This window comes from Pan paniscus, chromosome 22 (genome assembly GCF_029289425.2).
Source record: "Pan paniscus chromosome 22, NHGRI_mPanPan1-v2.0_pri, whole genome shotgun sequence".
Classification (NCBI taxonomy): Eukaryota; Metazoa; Chordata; class Mammalia; order Primates; family Hominidae; genus Pan; species Pan paniscus.
The window spans coordinates 42873872-42897087 of NC_073271.2; the positions used below are offsets into that span (position 1 = coordinate 42873872).

The window sequence follows — 23216 nt, forward strand, 5'->3', positions numbered from 1 at the left end:
CATTCTTGGAAGGCTCAGATTAATCAAGACACACTATTTTTGGATAACAATTTCAAATTTATTCGACATCATTTTAATTAGAATATTTGTTCCTATGCTCACAAGTGAGATTGCTCTCTAGAGTTTTAAATTTTGTCCTATTTTCATCCATTTTATTAAAAATTAAAGATATTCTGGCAACCTAATATGAATCAGGGAGCTCTCCATATTTTTCTAAGATCTGAGATTTCTCGAATAATGTTGCAAATATTTGTTTTTTAAAAATTAAATAGGGAGCCAGATGCAGTGGCTCATGCCTGAAATCCCAGCACTTTGAAGGCCCAAGGCAGGAGGATTGCTTGAGGCCAGGAGTTTGAGACTCTGCCCCTACAAAAAAATTTAAAATGTATGTGGTAGTGTGCTCCTGTACACCCAGCGGGAGGCTGAAGCTGGAGGATTGTTTGAACCCAGGAGTTCCAGGCAGCAGTGAGCCACAATCATGCTACTGCACTCTAGCCTAGGTGACAGAGCCAGACCCTGTCTCAGGAAAAAAAAAAAAAAAAGAAAAGAAAATTAAATTTAACTCAGATGTGGGACCATACATTTCTCCCTAGATTTTCTTTTCATTACTTTTTCAGTTACTTTTGTTGTCTAAACGATTTATTCAGGCCTTTTGCTTCATTTAGATTTTGGCGTCTTAATGTGTACATGTTCTCACCTTCATTAACCAGCTTGTTTGAAATTGTGTATATTCTTTTGAATGACTGGAGGAGTAAGGTCTTTGAATATCGGTTCATTTGTTTTTAGAATTTTGATCATCTTTTTAAAAATATTCATTTGAATTTTACCTAAACCTGAGCATTTTTAGGTGGAAGAATTTTTCAAAATCAACTTTTCCCATTCTTTTCCTTTTTAGGTGAAGCATAGAGAATTTAATGAACTTGCTCGCATGCACTGTTTCCATTACCTGTAATTTGGAATTTGGGGACAGTAAACTTTATCTTTCCAAGTAGGTTTTGAGATTTAAAAACAATATAAACTGGGTTCTATTTTTCCCACTCAAAGATGACACTGCTGACTCACATCCTTGGTTGTTTGGTTAAACATGTGATGGAGTCTATAAAATAATACATTCTAATTCTAAATCCTTTCCTTTGTGTGCAGTCGGCATTGACTTGTATCTAGGAAAATCACTCTCTGAATACGGTATTTTCCAAGGAAAATAGTTGGTTTTCCAAATTGCCTATCACTGTGATTATCAAAGGGCAGTATCAGACCTTGACATTGTTGGGTATAGCCTTCCTTGTAAGTCTTCAATATTCAATGAAACTACCCCAGACAGCAGCTCTGAACCTGTGATCTTTTAAGCTGCTGAGAGATGTTATCCCCTGCACATTTGCCATGAGCACATCCGTCGTAGTTAAAATCTAAAAGTGGTGATTTTGTTAATGTTCAGATTAGATCTTTAATTAAGCTTTGATCCCCTCTAGCACAGACAACAATGTCAAACACGTAAGACCCGGGAGAAACTAAAATTCATTCCATAAGCTCATATCCTTCGGTACTTTGTGAAGAAACTAAAAAATAAAGCTCTTGTGGGTATTTCATAAGGGCGTGTTGAATATCTAATTGTCAGCTTAGAAGCTTCATTTAATTTGATGTCAAACACTATGACATAAATGAAGCCAACAGAAATGTTTGTTTAGGTGATTTGGATCAAGAGCTTGTTTTAATTGATTAAATGTTATTTTAGGTATTTAATGTTATACCGGTATAAATGCTATTTGTTATCTACAAACCATAATAGTAAATATGTAAAAAATGTACTTTTCTTTATCTAATTGATAGTTTAGCATGTGCAAGGATAAGATTGTGGAGCAAAGAACAGCTAAGTGTGTAAGAGAACTTGCATCCGTATGACTTTCCCTTTGTTTTTGCAGGATCGTTTATTTATTTGGAGGCACAGCGCCCCCCCGGGGTGGCCAAGCTTGGAAGTCCTGTTCTTACAAAATTGCTCACTGCCTCTACCCCATGTCAGGTAATCAACTGTTCTGAATTTCCACTGGCCATTCTGTGGTTGTAAATCGCTGAGCTTGGGTTACTCTGCTATTAAATGCCCGCCATGTTTTACTAGCACTTTAATAATGAATTAAGAGATTTACATGCGCTATTTCAACACAAAATGCTATGTCCTTCTAGAAGACCATTTGTAACACATAACTGGCACCATTCTTTTGAGGGCTATTAAAGCTTTCTGTTATTTTATATTCTTTTCACACAGTCATTTCAATAATCTAAAGCTGTGGATACGTGTTGCCAAAATTTTTGGCCAACAATGTACATTGAGAAAAATAAAGTCAGTTAAATAAGTGTTTGTTGAAAGAAAGACAAATGGAAATGATTATATTTACTGAAATTTGAGTTTTTTAAATGAGTCCTCTGGTGCCAGGCAAACACAAACTAAGGAGTGAAATATCCATTTTATTTCAGCAGCATATTAGAGAGGATGGACTAGTTAGATTTGGTTCAAGTCTCTTTTGCCACTTTCTAACTGTGGCTCAGACAAATTGTATATTCCTTTTGAGACTCAGTGTCTACACCAGAAACATACATGATTGTATGGATTAAATGTCAGCGTTTACATTGGAAGCATACACGATTATATGGAATAATGTCAAGGATTAAAATGTGATTAAATAAAGCACCTGGCAAAATATTTGGTACATAGTAGGTAAACAATGTTTGTACCAAACATTGGTATATATGTACCAAATATAATGTTAATTCAGTAAACATAATTCCTTTGCTTTCCATAAAAGTAACACCTAAATCAGAGGTCTGTATTCAGCTTGTCTTATTTTCAGTCCTTTTGAGAGCTCCAACATGCCTCTCGGCCCTTAGGATTTCAGCTAATTTTTTCGTCTTTACTTATCAGAAAATAATGAAGAGATCAATAGTGCCACACAGTAAATTCATTGCCTGTAAGTATAGCGTTAGAGCAGTTTACTTGGGCATTCCTGGTGATAAATGACATATTATTCCGAGGTATAAACCTAATTATACTTTCAGTTTGGTATAAGTCTAAGTGGGAGTGCCCTGAGTTCTTAATAGTGGTGTCCATAGATACATTCTTTTAAAGTCCTAAAGATACTTTCTTTTCCTTTCTTTTGTTTTTTTTTCTTCCCATTTCTTTGTGAGAATTAGAATTAAAGCAAATGCCTGGTCTCCATTTCCATTTTATCCAAATGCCTTTTACCCATTCCCACCTCTTTATTTTAATTAAATCCTATAAGATAGACAGAAAAAGAGAAAGATAGATATAGAGTGTTTTTTTTTTTTTTTGAGGGGAAACTCCAGAAGCACTTCTTCTTTGAAAGTACAAGCTAACTTAGATTTAATTCAAGGTCATACATTAAAGTGATGAGATCACAAATGTTAGATATATAGAAAAAATTGAATGTAAAGGAATATGATGTGTTAATTCTGCCTGCTTTACAGAAATTGGAAGATATTAAGAGTGTATTAGAAATTCCTATGACTCACCTAGAGTCACTGAGAAATCATATGCATGTATATGATTTTAAAATGTAATCTACCTTTCCCATCATTGTATGCTTCCCGATAGCCATTGATTTGTGGTCACTGGGATTGAGTTTCAGTTTATCATTGTTTCCACTTGAGGACACTTAATTTTTGCTTAAATTGGTAACTTAGTTGGGGTTGGGGTGTTATTTAGGTGGGGTCTCAGTGAAAATGCTGTCATGGACATTTTGGGTGCTTGGTAGTTTATCTCAAAACCAAGGCTTCGATCTCTAAAGGCTATGGATACTGACTTAATGGTTTGCCTTGGTTTTTGAAAAACTGAGACTGTTTCAAGGCGCCACTGCAGACTGCCAGAATAGATATTTGTTTTTCACGCTTTTCTCTATGTGCTTGAATTTTAGGAATCTTTGAGTTAGCAGGAAGGATATTTGAGTTACTTTGTAATGCTTTCCAGTTTAGGAAGTAGGAGTAGACTGTAGGAGAATGTTATTGATAGTCTGAGATACACGTAGCTAAGGTTCTCCGGATTTTTCTAAGACTATAATATGAATTTTTTAAATAAGTTTGTGGCAATATGTGATATTTTCTTTTTGTTTCTTTCTTCTTTTTTTTTTTTTTTTTTTTTCCTGAGACAGAGTCTCACTCTGTCGCCCAGGCTGGAGTGCAGTGGCGCAATCTGGGCTCACTGCAAGCTCCTGCCGCAGCCTCCTGAGTAGCTGGGACTACAGGTGCCCACCACCACTCCTGGCTAATTTTTTGTATTTTTAGTAGAGTCGGGGTTTCACCATGTTAGCCAGGATGGTCTCGATCTCCTGACCTCGTGATTCACCCGCCTTGGCCTCCCAAAGTGCTGGGATTACAGGCGTGAGCCACCGCACCCGGTCGATATTTTCTTACATAAAAGTTACAGAATAAGCAAACAAAACAAATTCTTACCTTCTTGGGTAACTGGAAAATCTAGCCAATCCTCTGAATTGGAACATATTAATAATAGTGCTTTCATGGAACCAATGTTCTTCATTATAAGGTAGTAGAGTCAAGCAGTGAGATAACCAGTGTGGGGTACTTTGATATGATTAAAGCCTTCATTTTCTGAAATTATATGGTTTTTTTTTCCTACATAATCCTAGCAGACTAATACAGTTAAGAATTTTTTCTTTTTTTGAAAGGAATTTAAAGCAACTTGAGCTTTCTCGTGAGTTGCCATTTCTAACAGCACGATTTTAGGGCCATTTTGCATGGATTACCTTGTACTTTATATGTGGCCAACACATGCCATCAGCATGGACAATTGTTCTTGCAGCTAATCATTGTTCAAGATGCGGACTTTAATTTATGCTTCAAAAGTCCTTTCAGCCACTAGTGGAAAATTGGCATTTTTCTTTGAAATACAAGATAGGACAAACAGAACACGAGGGAGCCCAAAGCTATTCTATCTTACTGCTGTTGAAATGCTGTTAGTGTTTACAATTAACTAGGAAATGTAAAGTATGAAGGGGATTAATGTGGGTACTAATATTTTCTGAGTTTTCATATTTGAGTTACTGTGTAAGTAACATAATCTCTTACTTTTAGGACTTCACAATTAAATACAGGAAGATGGATAATATGAAGCTTTTGCTTTCAAAGTTAGTTTGTATGTTCATCTATTGATCTTTCTTTTGTTTTTAATTCTCCAACTTGTTTTGCAAGTACATTAATATTCCTTCAGTAAAAGATAATTCATAGATTGTTTTACAAATATGAATGAGAAAGTCAGGACAAAGGTAGTTGAAACCAGAGATAGGTTGGATCCCAAAGTAAAGTTTATGAGGGCCAGCCTACACATTTGAGTCTGCCAATGCAGAGAGGGCCACATGTGGTTCAGATTCAAGGAAGTAAAGAGAAATAAACAAAACTGAAAATAGTTCTTCTGAGACTTCTCCCGAGTGCTTGCTATATTACCAAAGTAAACATTATACCTACGATTCAACACATATATATTGCTTATCTACTGTGTGTTGATCACAGTCCTCGATGCAGGGAATATAATGACAACAACCTAAACACATGCTTGCTCTAACAAAATGTTGTTTAGTGGGGGATACTGACAGCAATTCAGTGTAAAATGCTGCAAACTACAAGAGGGTGAGTCCAGTATAATAATAACACTCTACAAATCTCTCTCAAAGAGTTTTAAAAGGCCATGTCTTACAATGTCCCCAAAGTAGGACAATGAACTGGAGTCAAAGAACAATTTAGAAAAAAAGTAATTTTGGATCATGTCCTGCAATGGTGCAGTTGTGCTCTATTCCCTGGTCATTGTGTTTAATCCAAAGATCAATGTTAGAATAGCTGATGGATTCTAGAGGAAGCAACAGTCTACAGAGGAAAGGGCAAGCAGGTGCTCTCTCCAATCTGTATATCAAAGCACATAAAGATTAATCATTTAAACGGGAAAAACAGATTCTGTTTTATTGAAGATTCTAAACCTCAACACAAGCTTGTTCAGGAAAAGAATGCCCAGGAAAAAGCATAACTGACTAGGAGCAATAAAAATCACTATGGTAATGGTGAGGGATGTGTGTGTGTGTCTGTGTGTTTATGTATGTGATGAATGATCCCCTCTTTCAATATATACTTATTCCCAGCTGAATTTTGAGGAGCTATAGATAGCTTGTTTTTTTTTCTTTTCTCCCATTTATTTATTTTGCTTTTTTGGCTATTCTTGTCCTTCTGTATCTTCGTATTCTAGATCTTATAAAGGTGCAGCAAGTGTGGCAATAAGCAGACTGAGGAAGGCATAAGGGGTCTGATGTGAAGCAGAGAAGGCAGAGGTGGCTGAGGGTTTGGAGTAAAATCGAGAATGGCCATGAAGATCTGACCAAGGAGCTCTGAGATTGAGAAGGAATTAGAACAAAGTCCATAGGGAAGTTGAGAAAATTGGCAGGAAATTTGAAGAGGAGGGTTTCAACAGGAGATGATCAAAATTAAAAAGAAAGAAAGAAAGAAAACAGAAAAATAAGGAAGAATTCATTTTGAACCTCTGAATCATGATCTTGGGTGTCCCAGACTGAAGTATCAGAGAGCCCAAGGTCCCAGAGGCACTGTACAGACACGAGAGCCAATGGAACTAAGACTATCACCCCCTCTCCAGCTTAGGTACTCTTCCATATGCAGTAACTGGTGTAAATCACCAGATGTTCTTTCCTTTGGTAGTAAAATATATGATTTAATGTATACATATATATTTTTTAAAAATAGAAATAATTTAAAATCATAAGGATACAATTAAAAATGAAATAATTGGAGCTTCCATTTTTATCTTCAATATTCAGAAAGAACTGTTTGTTGGAAACTTTTTTAACCACATGAAATTCTCTTGAATGCAGTGATTCAAAGTCTTGAATAGTCATACTATATATAAAATCTGCCTTAGTGGAGACCCAATAAAAATAAAAGCAAGCCCTTTTTATTAACATTTTACTTAACTTGTTTTGAATGAAGCAGGCATGCATCAAGAAAATTTCCTTTAAAAATGATCAAGTAGTAAATAAAATTTGAATGTTTGGTGTAATTTTCACGTACATGCTTTGCAGACCTGTTTCATGCAACATTCTGGGATGATGGACAATGTTCCCTATGTTAAGTATAGTAGCTACTAGCTACATAGAGCTATTGAGCACTTAAAACAACTGAGAGGCCGGGCGCAGTGGCTCTGGCCTGTAATCCCAGCACTTTGGGAGGCTGAGGCAGGCGGATCACAAGGTCAGGAGATCGAGATCATCCTGGCCAACATGGTAAAACCCCATCGCTACTAAAAATACAAAAATTAGCTGGGTGTGGTGGCACGTGCCTGTAGTCCCAGCTACTCTGGAGGCTGAGGCAGGAGAATCACTTGAACCCAGGAAGTGGAGGCTGCAGTGAGCCGTGATCACGCCACTGCACTCCAGCCTGGGCAACAGAGTGAAACTCTGTCTCAAGAACAACAACAACAACAACAAAAACAAAACCATAACTGAGAAAATGAATTTTTCACTTTGTTTAATTTTAATTAATTTAAATTTAACAGCCACACTATTTTCACAATTTTGTAGTTATGCTCATTATAATTAAATGTTCATTTTCTTTTGCCACTTTTCCTCCAAAAGACTCAAAGGTCCCTAAGGACCTGTAATGCCTTATACATTTTTTTGACATAGAATAGATTATCTTTCTTCCTCTCTTTCCTCTCTCTCTCTCTCTGTTACTTTCTCTATATATATTTCTGAATGTTTATAAGCATTTACTGACAGTCTTCTCATTTCTTTCTTCTTTTTTTAATGCAATTAACTGAATACTTAGAAAATACAAATTACTATAATAAGTTCTGTGAGGAATTTATGACACGTTTCATGATTTGGAGTTTAAGGTTTAGTGTTCTGCTACTGGCATGTACCAGGTTGAGAGGCACAGAGTTTCCATACTTGAGTACTACTTATGTGAAGTCACAGCTTGTATCAATAACTTAAAATTGATCATTAGAGAAATTCAAATCAAAACCACAATGAGATATCATCTCACACCAGTCAGAATGGCCATTATTAAAATGTCAAAAAATAACATGCCGGCAAGGTTGTGGAGAAAAAAGTATGCTTATACACTGTTGATAGGAGTGTAGATTAGTTCAACCATTGCAGAAAGCAGTATGGCAACTCCGCAAAGAGCTAAAAGCAGAGCTACTATTCCACCCAGCAATCCCATTACTGGGTACATATACCTACAGTACTAGAAATTTTTCTACTGTAGGTCAGGTGCAGTGGCTCATGCCTGTAATCCCAGTACTTTGGGCAGCTGAGGTGGGTGGAGTGCTTCAGTCCAGGAGTTTAAGACCAGTCTGGGTAACATGGTGAAACCCTCATCTCTACTAAAAATTAAAAAAAAAATTAGCTGGGTGTGGTGGTGCAAGCCTGTAGTCCCAATTACTGAGAAGGCTGAGGTGGGAGAATTACCTGAGCTCAGGAGTTTGAGGCTGCAGTGAGCCGTGATCATGCCACTGCACTCCAGCCTGAACAACTGGAGTGAAACCCTGTCTAAAAAAAAAAAAAAGACATCATTCTATCATAAAGATACATTCACATGTATGTGAATGGTCATTGCAGCGCTATTTACAATAGCAAGGATATAGAATCAACCTAGATGCCCATCAATGACAGATTGGATAAAGAAAGAGTGGTACATATGTACTGCGGAATATGCAGCCATAAAAAAAAGAACAAGATCATGTCTTTTGTGGGAACATGGATGGAGCTGGAGGCCATTATCCTTAGCAAACTAACACAGGAAAAGGAAACCAAATACCGCATGTTCTCACTTACAAGTTGGGAGCTAAATAATAAAAACAATGAACACAAAGAAGGAAACAACAGACACGGGGGTCTACTTTAGGGGGGAGGGTGGAGGAGGTAGAGGAGCAGAAAAGATAACTATTGGGTACAATGCTTAGTACCTGGGTGATGAAATAATCTGTACAAGTCCCCGTGACACGTGTTTGCCTATGTAACAAATCTTCACATGTACCCCGAACCTAAAATAAAAGTAAAAAGGAAAAACAATGAATTAAAAAAAAATGTGGGCTGTATCAATAACTTTTGTTCAGTGATTTCACCCTCAAAAATTCCAAAGATAATGGAAAATTCCTTGGTATTTAATAACTTAAGAATTTAAGTCTGCATAATGCAAATTCTATTAAAAAAGTAAATTAAATATAAGTTCTGAGCTCTTATCCCATTGACTATGAATCCCGTTGGCATTTATACTTAATACACTATTAAAATAACTTCACACTGGTGATATACTGAGTAACAGTTTGACAGCTCAAAATTCTGATGGGACATGCACATCTCTTGTACAACTAGGTTTAAAGCTCTGTTTTGCATATTTACAAGTTTGGGACATAGTGAAACTTACAGCAGGGATCTAAAATGTAATCACAGTTGAGAAACATGAATCCTCTCTTTCCATGGAATTTAATTAAACATTTCCATTATTTTTGTTTCTAACTCACCTGTCAAGGTGTGAATTAAGGTAAGCACAGTAATAAAATCTGAAATGAAATAAACAATCAGAATTTTTAAATCAGGTGATCACAATTAAGTAGACATTGATAAAGATGTGTACCAAATAGATGCTTGGTGTTTTAAAATGAACAATTTTTTTAAAAAAGCATTTAAAACTTTTTTTTGGTCAACATTCATCATTGGAATTGGGTCCCAACAGTGAAATACATGGCTTGCCTATATATACACTAGTATCTGTCCATGTATCAGTATAAAAGCACAATGGTGAATGGGAAAACATTTTTTAAAAAGAATTTAAAATATAATGAACCTGAAAAAATGTCACTGAATCTAAAGAGAAGTATTCCACTTTTGTGGGACCTCATCTTTAAATGTTGGGTTTTTCTTTAAAACATACAGCCTTAGGACCTGTTATATGATAATGAGAAGAAGCAAAAAAATTTGACTGCAGCGTACCTGAACTTGTTTTAATGGAGGTTTTGTGGACATATTTTACAGAATGAATCATCCAGACAACATTGAGGGAATTAATTTTTGCCTCACACAGCTCCAGGTACTTAGAAAGTGGTCAGTAAATATTGGTTGAATCAATAACAGTACGCAATTTCATGTTAGGCCTACTGCTATCAGCACCTGGCATAATCCTCTCTATTCTCTTCACTATGTAGTTAAGCCATCAAACCTTTAGATTGTGTCATTATTGATGGTGAATAGGAAGTGAAATGATTAAGCCTCCCTACCCTTAAAGAACGTTGTCTTACTTGGCTCAATTATTGATGAACAGTATCCTGTGAGCTTCCCCGTTGTTTGTTAATGCTACCACAGAGACTAAATTGATATAAAGTATTAATTACAGTTTTTAAAATTAACCTAAGAAAATAATTTTTAAGGAAAGTTTTTCTTGTTTGAAACATCAAGTTTGTATAGTAATACTTGATTTTGTAACGTTGAGTCTCAACGTGTACCTCTCATATTTGTAAGAAGCCAGAGAGAAGGATTCTGGAAACTTCCATGGAAACAGTGGTACTGCCCATGACGGGGTTACACATCTGGGGGAAAGGAGAATTGAGAAGATTATATTTAACACAGAAGTTGTTTGGAATATATATATATATATATATATATATATATATATATATTGTTGTTGTTGTTGTTTGTTGTTGTTGTTTTGTTTTGTTTTTTGAGATGGAGTCTCACTCTTGTTGCCCAGGCTGGAGTGCAATGGCGTGATCTCAGCTCACTGCAACCTCCCCGCCTTCTGGGTTCAAGCGATTCTTCTACCTCAGCCTTCCGAATAGCTGGGATTACACGCATGCACTACCACACCCGGCTAATTTTTTTGTATTATTAGTAGAGATGGTGTTTCATGCCTGTAATCCCAGCACTTTGGGAGGCTGAGGCAGGCAGATCACCTGAGGTCAGGAATATTTCAAATTATAGGAAAAACTACCAGAGACAGGTCAATGGAATATTTATATCATTGAAAACATGTTTTCAACAGGTGCAGTTTTGGTATCATTTGTCTCAACATTCAAATCTCTCAGTTTTTACAAGAACGTCTCTAGATGGAAACTTGCAAAAGCAAGGCAAAATAATCAGATTCTCCGAATCTCAGTGGAGCCACGCAAAAATTGATCTCATTGCAGAAGCGGGAGAATCTACTCTACCTTTTCAGGTAAGCACATACGAAATTAATACAACTCAACAGAAGACACTTATTTAATGCTAATCCTTTCAGATAACAAAATAACACACGCAGCTCATGAATTTATTCAACATTAATGAAGTAAACACATTCAGAGATCAAACACATGATCTGTGATGAGTAGAGAGGTTGTTTTGACTATGCACTTAAGACATGTGTAGAATAGTAGCAAAAATGGAGATAAGAAATGAATAAGATGGCAGAGAGAAGAGTAACTTAAAATCATTTCTAAGTGAAGACATTGGATTATATGATGTAGTGAAAAAAAGTCTGACGTGGGCTGTAATATTTTAATCCTATTGCCTCACTTTCTGCTGCCTGGTAACATTGAGAATGTTATCCACCTTTGGGAACTGGAGGACATTATACAAAGTGAAATAAGCCAGGCACAGAAGGACAAATATGGCAGGTTCTCACTCATGTGTGGGAACTAAAAAGTTGATCTCATGGAGGTAGAGAGGAGAATGGTGGTTACTAGAGGCTGAGAAAGATGGGGAGGAGGAGGTTAGGAAGGGAGGTTTGTTAATGGTTAAAAAATGTAGTTAGATAGAAGAAATAAGCTGTAGTGTTTGATAGCACAGTAGGGCAATTATAACAAGTTATTGTGTATTTCAAAATATTTAGGGGATAAGATTTGGAGCGTTCCCAACACAAAGAAATGAGAAGTGTGTGAGGAGATGGTATCCCAATTACCTTTATTTGATAGTGACACATTATATGCATGTATCAAAATATCACATTTACCCCATAAATATGTACAACTACTATGTATTAATAAAATATAATAATAAAAGAAGGCAATTGTATCTTGTCAAATGGGTGTTCTAATTTCTACCTTCCTGTATATAAGTCTTCTGGATGACATTTGAAAAGAGCTATTTTGGAAACTAGATTGGATGGAGTGGAATATGGTGGAAAGCACACTGTTTTGGAGTCAGTGGTCTGAGTTTTAGTCTCTGCTCTGCTCATTGGTTGCTAAGTGACTGTGTAAATATTGTCTTTGTGCATCAAATTTCCTAATGTGTGAAAACCAGTGATGATAAAAGCAATACTCCAGGGGAGTCTGAATATTAAAGATAATATAGCTGAAATGGCAGCCATGAACATGGGCTCTGGAAACTTGGGTTCAAGTTAAAGGGTTGGGGGTGGTGGCTCATGCCTGTAATCCCAGCGCTTTGGGAGGCTGAGGCAGGTGGATCACGAGATCAGGAGATCGAGACCATCCTGAGTAACACAGTGAAACCCAACCTCTACAAAAAATACAAAAAATTAGCCGGGCATGGTGGCACTTGCCTGTAGTCCCAGCTACTCTGGAGGCTGAGGCAGGAGAAGCACTTGAACCTGGGAGGTGGAAGTTGCAGTGAGCCGAGATGGCGCCACTGCACTCCAGCCTGGGCAACAGAGCGAGACTCCATCTTAAAAAAACAAAAACAAAAATGTGTATGATCATAGGGAAGTTACCCAAGCCCTCTATGCCTCTTTCATTAGTGGGGTGTGAGGATAATAGTTGGGGCTTTAAGGTCATCTCATCCTCATTTCTGAACAAATTGAGATAAATATAGAGGTTAAACAGGTAGAGAATACGTATTTTGGAGCAGATGGCTTTAGAATGTAGAGTCACTTATTTAAAATAATGCTTGATCTTAGAATAAATAGAATTACCCAGAGGACAACTGACTGTGCTGGAGAAATATAGAGCTCATACTCTAGGTGAAGTCTCTTACCTTTAGCCAGAGATAATATCAGTGTGCATGCCTCCTGAGGACAGGCTGGCTCCCAATAGTGGGTGTTGAATGGGAGAAGAGGATGAATCGAGCTCCCCCAGGTTACTCTTCTAACTTCACAGTCAGGTAAATCTTCCTCCTCCCACGGATTGAGGGGTAAGTAACAGCAATGTTACTACAGTGAACCACCTCCCCATGAAAGCAGGAAGACTAGGGCATAAGCATCAACTGTAATCAATTACTGTTCTCTACTTTATACAGTTATTGTGAGGATTATATGGTGTATACTTGTAAAGCACATGGAAGCAAATCTGGCACAAACACAGAATTCAGCTGTTTTTATTGCTGTAGTTATTCCTTGGATATTGTCTGGAAATAGTAGACACTCAATAAATCTTAGTGTTCTCTGTTTTATAAAGGGAATTCCCGCTTGATCAGAACTCTAGGCTTGATCATTAAAGGCTTATTTACTCAGTGAAGGTCCCCAACGTCCCTTCTCAAAGATCAATTTATTCTATTCTCATATTTAATGGACAAAGACATCATGAATACTAGCAGCTCTTAATTGGGAAGCATTTGACACAAAGGCTGGTCATGGAATCATTTTGGTGTCAATCTCCATTGCAAGGAGCAGGGCAATGAAATCAGAACAATTTGATCTTTTGCCTCCTGCATTTATATTCTATAGAAAATTGTTTTCATTCGGTTTGCTTTTAGTTAGAATGAAACTCACCAAGAAGATCGTTCAGAGTTTGTCATTAATTGACATATTGAGAAGAAAACAGAATGTCCTTTCTAGCAGTAAGTAATTTAGAAATATGAGTTGAAACACATGCCATTTCTGTCTACAGCTGGAAGCTCTCATGGACCCATCAGCATTACTGAAGAGTTTCAGTGAATGCAATTTTTGTTTTCTCTTTAATGTTCTCCTTTTTGGATATAGTAATGGTTTTGCTTTGCAGTGCAAATGGAGACTATCCCTTATTATCTGGGGGCATATTAACTAGTTTGTAGATGGGCAGTGGTTTGGTTAGATTCTGTGATTTGGCTGCAATGGGTGTGTGAGGGTTTCTAACCCAGCCCTGCTCCTCCCTCTCCCTTCATCCCCCTGCTGGTGGCTCAGCACCTTGTGTTGCTTTTTCTCTCCAATCAGCCTCAATGCTGAGTTCTTTCGAGGCCTCGGTCACATTGAATTCACCCCAGAGAAGCTAAGACTTTTCCTCTGTGCCTCCCCACTTAATCTGCCTATGAGTTGGCTACAGCACACATTTATTTTGGAAACTACAGATGAGTAAAAGAAACATAAGAAAAAAAAAATCCCCTCACATTTCACTCTCAAGAAGGCCATGACAGCCCTATAATATCCAATCAGCAATTTAGAAAATTAAATTTGGAAAGCAATAAGCTTTTTAAAAATGAGTTTAGAGGCAAAACCCAAGCTGCCCTGAACCACTGTGAGGCCTTTAGGCAGCTGATTTCATGATAGGTTTGATTAAACAGTGCTGCCCCCAATCTCCCAGAGGGTGTCATGTAATAAACACTCTCGGTGTTATGTTACCATTCTCAGCTCTGAGCTATTCACATTTCAAAACTCATCTGGCCCCAAAGACTTTAGATAAGGAACTGTGGACTTGCATTGATGTTCTGCTGTGAATCAGTCTGGATTTTATACATACACAGTATATAAAAATAGATACACTTGCACAGATACATACATGGTAATATTTAATCCATGAGTATTGCATATATTTACTATTAAATATTTCTAACTAGTAGTTAAAACAGAGAGAAACAAATACCTAAATACAGCTCAGGATTAACTAATGTTAACATTTTGTTTGCTTATAATGTTAAAGTTTGTTTGCTTATGAAGATGCAACTTTTGTCTTCCTTGTATCTCTCTCCATCCCATTTCTTATCCTCTGCAGAAAAAAAAAGATGCTAATATTATGCTGGCTTTAACCTGATTTCTCTGAGTGTATTTTTAAAGATAGGAAAATATACATGAGGATTCTAGCTAGGTACAGTTCTACTTTGTTCTTTTATCGACAACAAATGAAAAAGATATTCTACCTACAAATAGTTAATCTAGCTTTTTAAATATTCAAATATTTAAAGTTTGTCTTCTTGGAAATAGGCTAGGATGTAATATTAGTAGCCTGAATCATTTAAGGGTGACCTTAGTCATTGTCTAGCTTTCAGTTCCACGTGACTAAGCTCTGAACATATTTATACAGTACAGTGTAATCCAGTCCAAATATTGGAAAGAAGAAAGACATCAAATCACATGACCTCTGTGTTCCCTTTTAGCCATGAAATTCTGATTCAGTGTGGTTCTTTTGATGTCAATTGTAGACAATATAACAGAATACAAATTGCTTTGGGTTTCATAGCAAATAAGCACCCCTAGTTAGGTAGGGCATTTGCTCTTCCTGCTGGCAAAGAATTAGGTTTACTGTTTTCTCTGTAAGAACAGCAAATTAATGACATTTCAATATTCCCTCTATTTCTTGTGAGAGTTTATTGGAAAAATTTAGGTCAAAGAGTTAATAGTATTTTTCAAATCTGTTTTAACTTGGCCTGCTCACTTGCTATGTTCAGCTTTTCACACAAATAGATTCTTTTAATATTTCTTTTCCCCCTAACTGTTGTGCTGTTTTAGTATCTCAAGGTGGCACTTTTTCTGAGTAGTCCATTGATTTCAAGTTGCTCTACTTTCTTCGAGCTTCCCATTAAAATGTAATTGTATCATATTTTAGATTTCATTTTGAAATGAACCTTTTGTGAAATTTCACACAATGATGGATACCATGTTCTCTCTTTATCGGAGTCAATGATATAAATCAATAACAATTTCCTGACATTATTTGATGATTCAGTGAAGGGTAAGATTCATAACACAAAAGTAAAAGGTGATCGAGTCTCCGTAAAGTTGCTGTGTCCTTGGCCTGCTTAATCTAGAGCTGCATGAAATCTTGTTTCTCCAGACAGCCCTATTCTGCAGCATCCACTAAAGCCCAGTTATCTCTTTATTTCATTAGAGAGATGCAGGATAGTATAATCATTAATGGCTCAGCTTACATATTTTTCTTACTTGACATGTGACATTCAACCAATTACTTCTATACTCTAATCTTCTGTTTCTTTCACCTTAAAATAAGACGAAAATAGCATCATCTTCACAGGATTAAAACAAGTGAATGTGACTGGCATATAGTAAGTGCTAAATAAAAGGTGGCTGCTGCTCTTATTATTGATACCATCATCATTCTTCAAAAATTAATATATTCCTACTACTCTCTACTCCTTCTTACTCTATCTCTATTTTCTCTTGGATTCATATTCATTTTTTGCTCCTGTTATTTTTTTTGAAAACAAGATTTCTATGTTAATTGCGTATTTGTCTGGAAAAGCACCTGAGTTTTGCACTTGTAAAAAGTAATCACTTGATTATGAACATTTATGAATTTTTGTGGTTCCTAAAAGCAAGAAATTATTTTGTTCATAGAAGGAATAATATAATTGAATAAAACAAAAATCAACAAGATCCCAAAAAATAGTTTTAGAAGAGTGAGTCATCTAATTCAATTTAAAATGTAAATTATTCAATTACCTTGAGAATCTTATCAAATGAGGTTTTCACTCTTCCTCCATCTGTGGTTGAAACAGCTCTTCTGAGTGACCTCTTTCTCACTTACTGATTACCAATTGATGCTGACTGTAGTTCCGAAAGGGAATTGGTCACAACATTTTATATATATATATATATATATATATATATGTATATATATACACACACACACATATATATACACACACATATATATGTGTCTATGTGTGTATATAAATACACACACATATATATGTCTATGTGTGTATATATATACACACATATATGTGTGTATGTGTGTATATATAGTATATACACGTATATACGTATATATACGTGTATATACGTAAATATATCATATAATATATGATATATATACACATATATGTGATATATATATCATATATACATATATGTATATATATATCAGTTTGGTTATATATCTACATATATACACACATATACACATATATACATATATACACGTATATACATATGTATGATATATATCATAATATATGATATATACATATATGTGATATATATATCATATAATATATGTATATTTACACACATATGTGATATATATATCATATATACATATATGTGTATATATATCAGTTTGGTTATGTATATACATATATACACATATATACACATACATATATATACATATATACACATATATACATATATATACATATATATGTATATGTATATGTATATATCAGTTTGGTTAAAACCAGCAATAAAAAATAGGAACAGCCAAGGTGATTTTGAAACCATGAGATGGTCATTATTTACAGGTGTAACAGACATTTTTTGAAGGAAGTAATTGCTTGTATTTTAAAATTCGTATGATTTTAATTAATGGTAGAATTACAATTTCTAATTGTATAATTATGAATTTAACTATGTAGAAGTAAGCAAGCAAAATATAGATGACCTAATATTATTTTTATTTGGCTTTTGAAGTTGGATTTATCCTTCCATTTTAATATGAATATCTAAAGGAACCTGGTGGGTCCCTTCAGGTAAAATAATGTAACCACATTTTAAAGACTACCTCAGGATTTTACTTCACCTCATCCCAGGGCTCACCCATTCCATTCAAATAATGTGAGCATGTACCTCTTTAGGAGCATAGAGAAGTGCCTCAAACTGTCGTTTTTTTTTTCTCCAGTTTTCTCTGAGTAGCACAGACCTTCAAATATGATGGTCAACAAATGCTTGTCTAATGAGTCTGAAGAATTAAACATCTATTTTAATTGACATCAATGCAAGATGTATTATAATAATGAATATAGAAAAACTCTTTCAAAAGTTAAGCTGTCCAAAAAAATCACAGTCACTTAATGGTATTAAACACAATATATTTCTAAAGTACAATACTTGTGTATATTTTACCAAGATCCTTCTTCAAAACCTATGTTATTTTCTGCCTCTGGAATGAAGGCTAAATTTCTTAGTTTAAGATTCTACAGAAATCATCTCTAATCAGAATCTTAAAAAAATATTATGTACATCACATTAAAATATCAAAAATTGCAAATAAAGCAACAGTCCCTGCTGACCACCCTCATCACCCACCATAGATTTTATCTTGAGTATTTTAGATACCAGTTTATTTTTACTTCCAGTCCATTTTCTATTTACTTAATATGTATAAATGTACCACATATACTTGGAAATCTAAACCATTGTATGTTTTCAGCCTAAGTAATATTATACTATAATATTTTTCTGTAACTTAATTTTTTTACTCCAAAACACATGTTGAATTTCTTTCCATAATGACACATGGCGATATATATTATTTTTAACTGGTATAGTATTTCTCACTATTGATTGATTCATTCACATGTAAGTTCTTTCCTGTCATTTGTCATCAAAACCAGCACTGAAATAAACATTCCTGCACAAGCCTTCATGTGTATACCTTTGAGTGTCTCACTAGGATAAATGCCAAGAAATTAACTCAATTTTTATAGTCTATGCAATTTTTCTTTTTAAGAAATGCTATCTAGTTTCTCTCCAATTGAGCTGTACCAACTCATGGAATTTTCCTCTCCATCTATTATCTGATTAATTTGTTGTTCTCTTAAAATCTTATACTCCGTTAACACCCATCAACATTTTCTAAACACACCATACACTTTCTCATCTCTGTGTTTTTGCTGCGATTGCTGCCTCAGTTTCTCGAGGTAAAATGTTTTGCCCAACAAAATTTGGTATCATGGAGGCTTACTATTACTTCTTCTCCACCAAATCTTTTCCCAAACTCTCATTATTGGCAGAAATAATGAAGTGTCTTCTTTGAGTCTCCTAGTATCTTATACTTATTTCTTATACAGCATTTATGATGTAGGGTAGTGAATGTATCATACGAAGTGTAGGAGAGGAAAAGTAATACCGTTTCCTCACTCATCACAAGGGACATGGCTGGAACCCCTATAACAAAAGAGAGGTTAAAAAGAAAAAAAATAACAAATTTATTAACATTTTATGTGACATAGGGGCCTTCAAAAACAAAGGCCTGAAGACCAGGGAAAACTCTCTATGTTTATGCTTAAGTTCAACAATGAATGGACAATCATGAAGAAATACAAATGGACAGAAAGAATATGATCTCATTGTAAAAACTTGGAGAGAACTCAGCAAAGATCTTTATGGGCCTCTCTGTGTAGTGTTTCTTTCATCCAGGTATAGATAGGGTAGGACACCAGTTAAATGAGGTTCTTATGACCTATTTTGAGGAGAAGTAAGCCGGATAATTCCTTTATGGCTGGCTCTCACAAAGGAAAGAGAGGGGAAGGCAGAGAGGGACTCCAAGGTGCTATATTTTGGGACAGCATGTTCTGACTCCAAGGTGTTGTATTTTGAGATAGCATGTTCTGAGCCCTGGCACAAGTAAATTTAATGATCCTTGAGATTGGAGACCCTCCTTGATAGGATAGAAATGTACCTTCTGTCTGTGTCCTGGACTGGTGGTCCACTATGCAGGTTCATAAGATTCCTGGCATAAATTACTTCTTCCTTTCCCTCCTTTCTCTCTCTCTCTCTCTTTTTTTCTTCTTGGAATAACAACATAATATGAGTAATGAACAAGAAAGAAAACAAATTATATCAGTCATTATTCAGTGTTAGAATAAACTAAAATTAAATAGATGTCTCTGAGTGCTTCAGCATATGAATATTATCAACCACTGTATGTGGTTATTGATGTGTGCTTTACTACAGTGAGTATGTTTCTGTGTATGTATATAATACATATTATGTTTGTATGAATGTATATAATATTTAAATATTTTAATATGGAAATAAATCATTGCCTTCAGCACACTGATTACAAATCAATTCATATCTCAATTAAATTGAGTTGTAAGTCACACAGTTGATTACCCCAAAGAGCTCATTATAAATGCATATGACTCTTAATGGCTCCAATGAGAAGAGAGCCCTTCACTCGTGATGAATGTTACCACTTTAATTGAAACAAGGTTACCTTTGGCATTAAGGTACATAAGACGCTGTCAAAGCAGTTATGGTTTTATAAATTTAAATTAGGATGCTCTGGTCAGAACAGTTTTCTAAAATTAGATTGGAGAATGGGACAGATGTAAATAGGGTTCCTCTACACAAAGAAATATGATTGTAAGACATTACTTTTGTGATGTGTTTTTAACAGTTTTATCTTTCTGTAATTATAGTTAATTTTGGAAGCTACTGTTTTGTCATCAAATGCTACCGTTGCTCTAGATGACATCAGTGTGTCCCAGGAATGTGAAATTTCCTATAAATCACTACCAAGGACCAGTACACAAAGCAAGTGTAAGTTTTCCCTTGTCGTTGTTGCTGTTTTAAACATTGAATTAAGCTCTTCTCAGTATCAAAATATAAAATGTATTAGAGTCACGAATACCTAATACAGGGTGTGGATTATATCACCTGTTCTTGAAACCTAAAAAAAAAAAATATATATATATATATTTTAAAAGGTAAACAACTGGTCTAGTCCTTAGGCCTCTCTTCCAGTAATATGGAAAATATTCTATGCTTGCAGCTGAAATTATTGCATCCAAATATTTTAATTATAAATATTATGAAAAAATTATAATTATTTTGCATATTTTAAATACACTTTTATAAATATTCACTTCTCCATTAATTTTATTCAGAACTTCAAATGAGCATGTAATAATATTCATATTTCAGGATCACCCAGGAGTTCAAAAAAAGCAAAAAGTTGTGTTTGGGAAAATGATGTAAGGCCAACCAAAATTTAAAACTGGACCTTAAAATTCTGTGTTTCTATTCAAAATTTAATATTTTCAAATCACAGATGGAGTTTGTCTAATTCTTTGACTAAATTTTTTGGAGAGAATATCAATTACAGGCCAGAAATGTTGCCATACAAATGGATCTCATATAGTCAACTATGTATTTTAAAACCTAATCATTATTTAGATTCTGGGATCATGTACACATTGAAAGAATTTACACTATACCTTCAGTTACTTTCTCTTTCTAGTACTAATTGATGTTTCTCTCTGACCACTCCTACCCTCAGATCTCAATGAATCTGACAATATTAAAAATGTTTTCTGAAAAGTGTCACACTTTATTTTTCTTAATCTGTATCTATGGAAAAGATTTGCATATGAAAATCAGACATACTGTATATTCCTAAGTTATATTTACTTAAACAACATATTTAGTGAGTGCAACAGTTGTATTCTTACAGGAGCTGAATGGACTAATCAAGAAAAATTTGGGTCACATGATTCTGGATTGAGACGATGAAAGAACTTTTAATTAAAAGTCCTTTATTAAAGATATTTTTCATTCGAGAGAGTGTATATTTCTGGGTGCTAACTTATATTGGGTTAACGTGTATTTACTTTGCTCAGAATGTGTATCCTGCATGCATAATAGACCATTCTGAGCTCTGCGCATGTGTTCATGCAAGTGTGTGTGTGTGCATGTGTGCGCGTGTCTGCCTGTGTGTCTGCATATGTGTGTGTGCATGCCTGTGTGTCCGTGTGTGTGCGTGCATGTGTGCATGTGTGTGTGCGTGTGCATGCGTGTGTGCATGCTTGTCTGTGCACATGTGTGTATGATTCTGATAGACACCGAGGAGTGCAGAGCAGCAGATTTAATGATTCATTTAAAGATTCATGAGTTTGGCCAGGCGCGGTGGCTCACACCTGCAATCCTAGCACTTTGGGAGGCTGAGCCGGGCGGATCACTTGAGGTCAGGAGTTCAAGACCTGCCTGGCCAACATGGTGAAACCCTGTCTCTACTAAAAATACAAAAAAATTAGCCAGGGCATGGTGGCGGGCACCTGTAGTCCCAGCTACTCGGGAGGCTGAGGCAGGAGAATGGCGTGAACCCAGGAGGCGGAGCTTGCAGTGAGCCGAGATTGCGCCACTGCACTCAAGCCTGGGTGACAGAGCAAGATTCCTCTCAAAAAAAAAAAAAAAAAAAAAAAAAGATTCACGAGTTTTTAAGGGTTAAACAGGATTACCTTATTTTTGTTGTTTAATTAAAGATTTTCTTTCTCCTAATTAAATACCACATCACCAGAATCATAATAGCTGAAAAGCATTAAAGTTGACATTGAAGAGCATTCTCTTGTAATGTAGTATTTGGCGGTATAGGGGCAGAAAGGTGTGACAAAAATCTTTCCTCACCCATCATAAGGGTCACAGCTGACACTCCGAGAATGAAAGACAGTTTAATGAGAGAAAAGCATAACAAATTTGTTTATCAAAGTTTTACTTGACACAGGAGCCTTCAGAAATGAAGATGCAAAGACCCAGAGAAAAGCATGTGCTTTATTTTATTTTTTCGTTTTTATTTGTTTTTCAGCCCCTTTTCCTATTTAGAAAACTGTGTATTTTTCTGCTTAGTTTTGGTGAAGAACAAACAGCCATTTTGAAATGTGATCGGACAAAAGGGTATGATCCAATGGTAACAGACTGAGCAGGGAAACTTAGCAAAGCCTCTGTGTTCAGAGTCTCCTTGACTCCTTTGTGTAGAATTTCTTCACCCCTGGGAACAGGAAAGGACCCCTCTAGAATGAGGATCTTGTGACCTAATTTCAGGCAAGATAAGCCAGATAATTTCTTTATGACCAGCACTCACAAAGAAAGGTCAGGGAAGATCAGAGTGACCTTGCTCCTGGGGTACCTCCCAATCTCCTTCAGTTCAAAGTACTTTGGGGCAGCCTTTCCTGAGCTCTTACCGAGGCAAAAGCGTGGTTAAAGGTTTTAAATCATAACTAAAGTTAACCTTAGCAAAAGTTTTTGAGACACTTGATCTTGCTTACGGAGAATTCTTTTCTTAAATTCACTCAGGATTCATGGATATGTGCATCCATCTGAACACCAGATTAGTTGGATAGATAATATATCTAATTAGGACAAATTACATGAATGATTCCTGAAAGATCAATGGATGTACACAAAGGAAAAAAAGGCGTTTCTTATTGTTTTTGCAAATATGTCCAGTAGACAATTATAGGATCTCATTTGTGGAGTTCAGTATTAGTAATGGGCAGAAGTTTATGGAGAGAAACTGAAAGGAATATTTAAAAACGTGCCATGCTCCATTG

The 23216-nt window shown here is 35.6% G+C and overlaps 1 long non-coding RNA gene across 1 annotated transcript; it reads left to right on the forward strand.

Moving 5' to 3' along the window:
* Window positions 1-1755: 1755 nt before the first annotated feature.
* On the forward strand, window positions 1756-21370 carry LOC129394969 (uncharacterized). The gene is made up of 3 exons (XR_010111062.1): window positions 1756-2017; window positions 11062-11235; window positions 20310-21370. It is a non-coding gene; the product is annotated as an uncharacterized LOC129394969 (long non-coding RNA).
* The last annotated feature ends 1846 nt before the right edge of the window (window positions 21371-23216 follow it).